The following is a 9,543-nucleotide window of genomic DNA, read 5'->3' on the forward strand; positions in this document are numbered from 1 at the left end:
CTGCAAGTAAGTGATTATATGTAACTGTATTATTCGATGACAATTCTGCATTTGTGGTAATATCACCATTACAATATCCTATTCCATTGTTTGCCGAGTCTCTCTACAATGATTTTCCAAACAAATGGGACTGTTAACAAGAGCATAAATCTTGAGCATTCTTTTCTCCCTGTTAAGTTGACTCTGTGACAACAACGTCCAGCCCAAGAGCCGCCGCTGCTACTGCCTCAACAACAGTTGCCTCTACTATAACAACATCTATGATGACAACAACTACAGTTTCTCCAACAACAACCACAGCCTCTCCAACAACCACAACAGCTTTTCCAACAACAACCACAGCCTCTCCAACAACCACAACAGCTTTTCCAACAACCACAGCCTCTCCAACATCCACCACAGCTTCACCAACAACAACCACATCCTCTCCAACAACCACAACAGCTTCTCCAACAACAACCACAGCCTCTCCAACAACCACAACAGCTTCTCCAACAACAACAACCACAGCCTCTCCAACAACCACTACAGCCTCCCCAACAACCACAACAGCTTCGCCAACAAAAAGCACAGCTCCCATCACAACAACAACAGTACTGCCCACAACAACGTCAGCTTCTCCAACAACAACATCCTCTCCAACAACCACAACAGCTTCTCCAACAACAACCACAGCCTCTCCAACAACCACAACATCATCGCCAACAACAACCACAACTACAATCACAACAACAACAACTGTTGTGCCCACAACAACGACAGCTTCTCCAACAACTACCACAGCCTATCCAACAACCACAACAGTTTCTCCAACAACAACAAAAGACTCTCCAACAACAACAACAGCTTCACTAACAACAACCACATCCTCTCCAACAACCACAACAGCCTTTCCAACAACAACCACAGGCTCTCCAACAACAACCACGGCTGCTGTCACAACGACAACTTCTCCAACAACAACCACAGCCTCTCCAACAACAACTACAGATTCTCCAACAACAACCACAGCCTCTCCAACAACCACAACAGCTTCTCCACCAACCACAACAGCTTCTCCAACAACAACCACAGCCTCTCCAACAACCACAACAGCAACGCCAACAACAACCACAGCTGCCATCACAACAACAACAGTAGTGCCCACAACAACGTCAGCTTCTCCAACAACTACCACAGCTTCTCCAACAACCACAGCTTCTCCAACAACATCCACAGCCACTCCAACAACAACCACAGCTTCACTAACAACAACCACAACTTCACCAACAACAACCACATCTTCTCCAACGACAACCACATCTTCTCCGACAATAACCACAACCTCTCCAACAACCTCTCCAACAACAACCACAGCCTCTCCAACAACAACCACAGCCTCTCCAACAACCACAACAACTTCTCCAACAACTACAACAGCCTCTCCAACAACCACAACAGCTTCCCCAACAACATCGACAGCCTCTCCAACAACAACCACAACTTCACCAACAACAACTACATCTTCTCCAACCACAACCACAGGCTCTCCAACAACAACCACGGCTGCTGTCACAACAACAGCTATTCAAACAACAACCACAACTTCTTCAATAACAATCATAACCTCTCCAACAACCACAACAGCTTCACCTACAACAACCACATCTTCTCCAACAACCACAACAGCTTCTCCAACAACAACCACAGCCTCTCCAACAACCACAACAGCTTCTCCAACAACAACAACAGCCTCTCCAACAACCACAACTTCACCAACAACAACAACAGCTTCTCCAACAACAACCACAGGCTCTCCAACAACAACCACGGCTGCTGTCACAACGACAGCTATTCAAATAACAACCACAGCTTCTCCAACAACAACCACAGCCTCTCCAACAACGACAACAGCTTCACCAACAACAACCACATCCTCTCCAACAACCACAACAGCTTCTCCAACAACAACCACAGCCTCTCCAACAACCACAACAGCTTCTCCAACAACAACCACAGCCTCCACAACAACCAATACAGCCTCCCCAACAACCACAACAGCTTCTCCAACAACAACCACGGCTGCTGTCACAACAACAGCTTCTCCAACAACCACAACAGCTTCTCCAACAACAACCACAGCCTCTCCAACAACCACAACAGCATCGCCAACAACAACTACAGCTGCCATCACAACAACAACAGTCGTGCCCACAACAACGTCAGCTTCTCCAACAACAACCACAACTTCACCAACAACAGCTATTCAAACAACAACCACAGCATCTCCAACAACAACCACAGACTCTCCAATAACCACCACAGCTTCACCAACAACCACCACATCCTCTCCAACAACCACAACAGCTTCTCCAACAACCACAACAGCTTCTCCAACAACAACCACAGCTGCAATCACAACAACAACAGTAGTGCCCACCACAATGTCAGCTTCTCCACCAACATCCACAGCCTCTCCAACCACCACAAAAGCTTCTCCAACAACAACCACAGCTTCACTAACAACAACCACAACTTCACCAACAACAACCACATCTTCTCCAACGACAACCACATCTTCTCCAACAACAACCACAACCTCTCCAACAACAACCACAGCCTCTCCAACAACAACCACAGTCTCTCCAACAACCACAACAACTTCTCCAACAACTACCACAGCCTCTCTAACAACAACCACAACTTCACCAACAACAACTACATCTTCTCCAACCACAACCACAGTCTCTCCAACAACAACCACGGCTGCTGTCACAACAAGAGCTATTCAAACAACAACCACATCTTCTCCAACAACAACCACAGCCTCTCCAAAAACCACAACAGCTTCACCTACAACAACCACATCCTCTTCAACAACCACAACAGCTTCTCCAACAACAACAACAACAACAGCCTCTCCAACAACAACGACAGCTCCACTAACAACAACCACAACTTCACCAACAACAACTACATCTTCTACAACGACAACCACATCTTCCCAAACAACAACCACAACCTCTCCAACAACCACAACAGCCCCTCCAACTACAACCATGGCTGCTGTCACAACGACAGCTCCTCCAACAACAACCACAGCTTTTCCAACAACAACAACAGGCTCTCCAACAACAACCACGGCGGCTGTCACAACGACAGCTTCTCCAACAACAACCACAGCTTCTCCAACAACAACCACAGCCTCTCCAACAACCACAACAGCTTCTCCAACAACAACCACAGCTGCCATCACAACAACAACAGTAGTGCCCAGAACAACAACAGCTTCTCCAACAACAACCACAGCCTCTCCAACAACAACAACAACAGACTCTCCAACAACCACAACAGCATCTCCAACAACCACAACAGCATCTCCAACAACAACCACAGCCTCCCCAACAACCACCACAGCCTCCCCAACAACCACAACAGCCTCTCCAACAACCACAACAGCATCTCCAACAACAACAACAACAGCATCTCCAACAACCACAACAGCTTCTCCAACAACAACAACAGCTTTACCAACAACAACCACATCCTCTCCAACAACCACAACAGCATCTCCAACAACAACCACAGCCTCTCCAACAACCACAACAGCTTATTCAACAACAACCACTGCTGCTGTCACAACAACAGCTTCTCCAACAACCACAACAGCTTCTCCAACAACAACCACAGCTTCTCCAACAACAACAGTGGCCACAACTCCAGACTCAACAGCAGCACCCACAGTAAATGAAGGAACTCTGGGATTAGTATTCAGAATATTGCGTGGTTTCCAAAATGACTATTTGGATCCTACCAGTGCAGCATACCAACTACTGGCATTAAATGTTACAACGGAGGTGGGCAAACCTTTTTTTTAAAAATCTTTCTATGTTTAAAAGATGGGATAGAATTGTTAACGCTTTTTCTCTCTCAGGTGAATCGAGGTTACAGAATAATTTTTCCTTTCACTTACCGAAGGTGTAGGATCCTTGGATTCTCGTAAGTAATAATTACCTTCAAATAAATGAAAACTCACCTGGAATTAAAGAGTATTACAAGTGAAATATGCTTCAATATGAATCAAAATACATGTATATATACAAATACACATTTTCTAATTTCATGTTGCTGAATTTGAAGAAAAAATGCACAGGAAAGAACAGTTTTTAAATACAAAACTAAACATTTGTGTACAGGAGCGGATCAGTGATTGTCAACATGACCCTCATCTTCACGAACAAGACTGTGGTTCCCAATACGACCAGTGCTGAGGAGGGACTTGAGGTGTCTCTGGCCGATGGGAATACCTACCTCAATGTGGACACAACCTCCATCACTGCAAGTAAGTGTTTATCTGTAACTGTATTATTCGATGACAATTCTGCTTTTGTGGCAATATCACCATTACAATATCCTATTCCATTGTTTGCCGGTCTCTCTACAATGATTTTCCAAACAAATGGGACTGTTAACATGAGTATACATCTTGAGCATTCTTTTCTCCCTGTTAAGGTGACTCTGTGACAACAACGTCCAGCCCAACAGCAGCAGCTTCGACTGCCTCAACAACAGTTGCCTCTACTATAACAACATCTATGATGACAACAACTACAGATTCTCCAACAACAACCACATCTTCTCCAACAACCACAACAGCTTCTCCAACAACAACCACAGCCTCTCCAACAACCACAACAACTTCTCCAACAACAACCACAGCCTCTCCAACAACCACAACAGCTTCTCCAACAACAACCACAGCCTCCCCAACAACCACTACAGCCTCCCCAACAACCACAACAACTTCGCCAACAACAAGCACAGCTCCCATCACAACAACAACTGTAGTGCCCACAACAACGACAGCTTCTCCAACAACTACCACAGCCTCTCCAACAACAACAACAACAGACTCTCCAACAACAACAACAGCTTCACTAACAACAACCACAACTTCACCAACAACAACTACATCTTCACCAACGACAACCACATCTTTTCCAACAACCACAACAGCCTCTCCAACAACAACCACAGGCTCTCCAACAACAATCACGGCTGCTGTCACAACGACAACTTCTCCAACAACAACCACAGCCTCTCCAACAACCACAACAGATTCTCCAACAACAACCACATCCTCTCCAACAACCACAACAGCTTCTCCAACAACAATCACAGCCTCTCCAACAACCACAACAGCTTCTCCAACAACAACCACAGCCTCTCCAACAACCACAACAGCTTCTACAACAACAACCACAGCTGCCATCACAACAACAACAGAAGTGCCCACAACAACGACAGCTTCTCCAACAACTACCACAGCCTCTCCAACAACCACAACAGCTTCTCCAACAACAACAAGAACAGCCTCTCCAACAACAACGACAGCTTCACTAACAACAACCACAACTTCAATAACAACAACTACATCTTCTCCAACAACCACAACATCTTCTCCAACAACAACCACAGGCTCTCCAACAACAAACACGGCTGCTGTCACAACGACAGCTTCTCCAACAACAACCACAGCCTCTCCAACAACCACCACAGCTTCACCAACAACAACCACATCCTCTCCAACAACCACAACAGCTTCTCCAACAACAACAACAGCCTCTCCAACAACCACAACAACTTCCCCAACAACAACCACAGCCTCTCCAACAACCACAACAGCTTCTCCAACAACAACCACAGCCTCTCCAACAACCACAACAAATTCCCCAACAACAACAACCACAGCCTCTCCAACAACTACAACAGCTTCTCCAACAACAACCACAGCCTCTCCAACAACCACAACAGCTTCTACAACAACAACCACAGCCTCTCCAACAACCTCCACAGCTTCAACAACAACAACCACATCCTCTCCAACAACCACAACAGCTTCTCCAACAACAACCACATCCTCTCCAACAACCACAACAGCTTCTCCAACAACAACCACAGCCTCTCCAACAACCACAACAACTTCTCCAACAACAACCACAGCCTCTCCAACAACCACAACAGCTTCTCCAACAACAACCACAGCCTCCCCAACAACCACTACAGCCTCCCCAACAACCACAACAACTTCTCCAACAACAACCACAGCTTCTCCAACAACAACCACAGCCTCTCCAACAACCACAACAGCATCGCCAACAACAACCACAGCTGCCATCACAACAACAACTGTAGTGCCCACAACAACGACAGCTTCTCCAACAACTACCACAGCCTCTCCAACAACAACAACAACAGACTCTCCAACAACAACAACAGCTTCACTAACAACAACCACAACTTCACCAACAACAACTACATCTTTACCAACGACAACCACATCTTTTCCAACAACAACCACAGGCTCTCCAACAACAATCACGGCTGCTGTCACAACGACAACTTCTCCAACAACAACCACAGCCTCTCCAACAACCACAACAGATTCCCCAACAACAACCACATCCTCTCCAACAACCACAACAGCTTCTCCAACAACAACCACAGCCTCTCCAACAACCTCCACAGCTTCAACAACAACAACCACATCCTCTCCAACAACCACAACAGCTTCTCCAACAACAACCACAGCCTCTCCAACAACCACAACAGCTTCTACAACAACAACCACAGCCTCCCCAACAACCACTACAGCCTCCCCAACAACCACAACAGAATCGACAACAACAACGACAGCTGCCATCACAACAACAACAGAAGTGCCCACAACAACGACAGCTTCTCGAACAACTACCACAGCCTCTCCAACAACCACAACAGCTTCTCCAACAACAACAACAACAGCCTCTCCAACAACAACGACAGCTTCACTAACAACAACCACAACTTCAATAACAACAACTACATCTTCTCCAACAACCACAACATCTTCTCCAACAACAACCACAGGCTCTCCAACAACAACCACGGCTGCTGTCACAACGACAGCTTCTCCAACAACAACCACAGCCTCTCCAACAACCACAACAGTTTCACCAACAACAACCACAGCCTCTCCAACAACCTCCACAGCTTCACCAACAAAAACCACATCCTCTCCAACAACCACAACAGCTTCTCCAACAACAACCACAGCCTCTCCAACAACCACAACAGCTTCTCCAACAACAACCACAGCCTCTCCAACAACCACCAAAGCTTCACCAACAACAACCACATCCTCTCCAACAACCACAACAGCTTCCCCAACAACAACAACAGCCTCTCCAACAACCACAACAACTTCCCCAACAACAACCACAGCCTCTCCAACAACCACAACAGATTCTCCAAAAACAACCACATCCTCTCCAACAACCACAACAGCTTCTCCAACAACAACAACAGCCTCCCCAACAACCACCACAGCCTCCCCAACAACCACAACAGCCTCTCCAACAACCACAACAGCATCTCCAACAACAACAACAACAACAGCATCTCCAACAACCACAACAGCTTCTCCAACAACAACAACAGCTTCACCAACAACAACCATATCCTCTCCAACAACCACAACAGCATCTCCAACAACAACCACAGCCTCTCCAACAACCACAACAGCTTATTCAACAACAACCACTGCTGCTGTCACAACAACAGCTTCTCCAACAACCACAACAGCTTCTCCAACAACAACCACAGCTTCTCCAACAACAACAGTGGCCACAACTCCAGACTCAACAGCAGCACCCACAGTAAATGAAGGAACTCTGGGATTAGTATTCAGAATATTGCGTGGTTTCCAAAATGACTATTTGGAGCCTAGCAGTGCAGCATACCAACTACTGGCATTAAATGTCACAACGGAGGTGGGCAAACCTTTTTTTTTTTTTAAATCTTTCTATGTTTAAAAGATGGGACAGAATTGTTAACGCTTTTTTTCTCTCAGGTGAATCGAGGTTACAGAATAATTTATCCTTTCACTTACCGAAGGTGTAGGATCCTTGAATTCTTGTAAGTAATAATTACCTTCAAATAAATAAAAACTCACCTGGAATTAAAGAGTATTACAATTGAAATGTGCTTCAATATAAATCAAAATACATGTATATATACAAATACACATTTTCTAATTTCATGTTGCTGAATTTGAAGAAAAAATGCACAGGAGAGAACAGTTTTTAAATACAAAACTAAACATTTTGTATCTTTGTGTACAGGAGCGGATCAGTGATTGTCAACATGACCCTCATCTTCACGAACAAGACTGTGGTTCCCAATACGACCAGTGCTGAGGAGGGACTTGAGGTGTCTCTGGCCGAGGGGAACACCTACCTCAATGTGGACACAACCTCCATCATTGCAAGTAAGTGTTTATCTGTAACTGTATTATTCAAAGACAATTCTGCTTTTGTGGCAATATCACCATTACAATATCCTCCATTGTTTGCCGGTCTCTCTACAATGATTTTCCAAACAAATGGGACTGTTAACAAGAGTATACATCTTGAGCATTCTTTTCTCCCTGTTCAGGTGACTCTGTGACAACAACGTCCAGCCCAACAGCCGCAGCTTCTACTGCCTCAACAACAGTTGCCTCTACTATAACAACATCTATGATGACAACAACTACAGATTCTCCAACAACAACCGCATCCTCTCCAACAACCACAACAGCTTCTCCAACAACAACCACAGTCTCTCCAACAACCTCCACAGCTTCACCAACAACAACCACATCCTCTCCAACAACCACAACAGCTTCTCCAACAACAACCACAGCCTCTCCAACAACCACAACAGCTTCTCCAACATCAACCACAGCCTCTCCAACAACCACCACAGCTTCACCAACAACAACCACATCCTCTCCAACAACCACAACAGCTTCTCCAACAACAACCACAGCCTCTCCAACAACCACAACAGCTTCTCCAACAACAACCACAGCCTCTCCAACAACCACAACAGCTTCTCCAACAACAACCACAGCCTCTCCAACAACCACAACAGCTGTACCAACAACAACCACATCCTCTCCAACAACCACAACAGCTTCTCCAACAACAACCACAGCCTCTCCAACAACCACAACAACTTCTCCAACAACAACCACAGCCTCTCCAACAACCACAACAGCTTCTCCAACAACAACCACAGCCTCTCCAACAACCACCACAGCTTCTCCAACAACCACATCCTCTCCAACAACCACAACAGCTTCTCCAACAACAACCACAGCCTCTCCAACAACCACAACAACTTCTCCAACAACAACCACAGCCTCTCCAACAACCACTACAGCCTCCCCAACAACAACAACAGCTTCGCCAACAACAAGCACAGCTCCCATCACAATAACAACAGTAGTGCCCACAACAACGTCAGAGTCTCCAACAACCACAACAGCTTCTCCAACAACAGACTCTCCAACAACAACAACAGCTTCACTAACAACAACCACATCTTCACCAACGACAACCACATCTTTTCCAACAACCACAACAGCCTCTCCAACAACAACCACAGGCTCTTCAACAACAACTACATATTCTCCAACAACAACCACAGGCTCTCCAACAACAACTACGGCTGCTGTCACAACGACAGCTTCTCCAACAA

The 9,543-nt window shown here is 45.8% G+C and overlaps 2 long non-coding RNA genes across 2 annotated transcripts; both read left to right on the forward strand.

The window, feature by feature from the left end:
- Window positions 1-3,665: 3,665 nt before the first annotated feature.
- Window positions 3,666-4,318, forward strand: LOC310820884. Its single transcript, XR_014554840.1, has 3 exons — window positions 3,666-3,836; window positions 3,914-3,978; window positions 4,176-4,318. It is a non-coding gene; the product is annotated as an uncharacterized lncRNA (long non-coding RNA).
- Window positions 4,319-7,868: 3,550 nt separating this feature from the next.
- On the forward strand, window positions 7,869-8,575 carry LOC310821335. Its single transcript, XR_014554860.1, has 3 exons — window positions 7,869-7,935; window positions 8,142-8,287; window positions 8,455-8,575. It is a non-coding gene; the product is annotated as an uncharacterized lncRNA (long non-coding RNA).
- Window positions 8,576-9,543: the final 968 nt, after the last annotated feature.

The sequence above is a fragment of the Argentina silus genome, assembly GCF_951799395.1.
Source record: "Argentina silus genome assembly, chromosome: 21".
Lineage (NCBI taxonomy): Eukaryota > Metazoa > Chordata > Actinopteri > Argentiniformes > Argentinidae > Argentina > Argentina silus.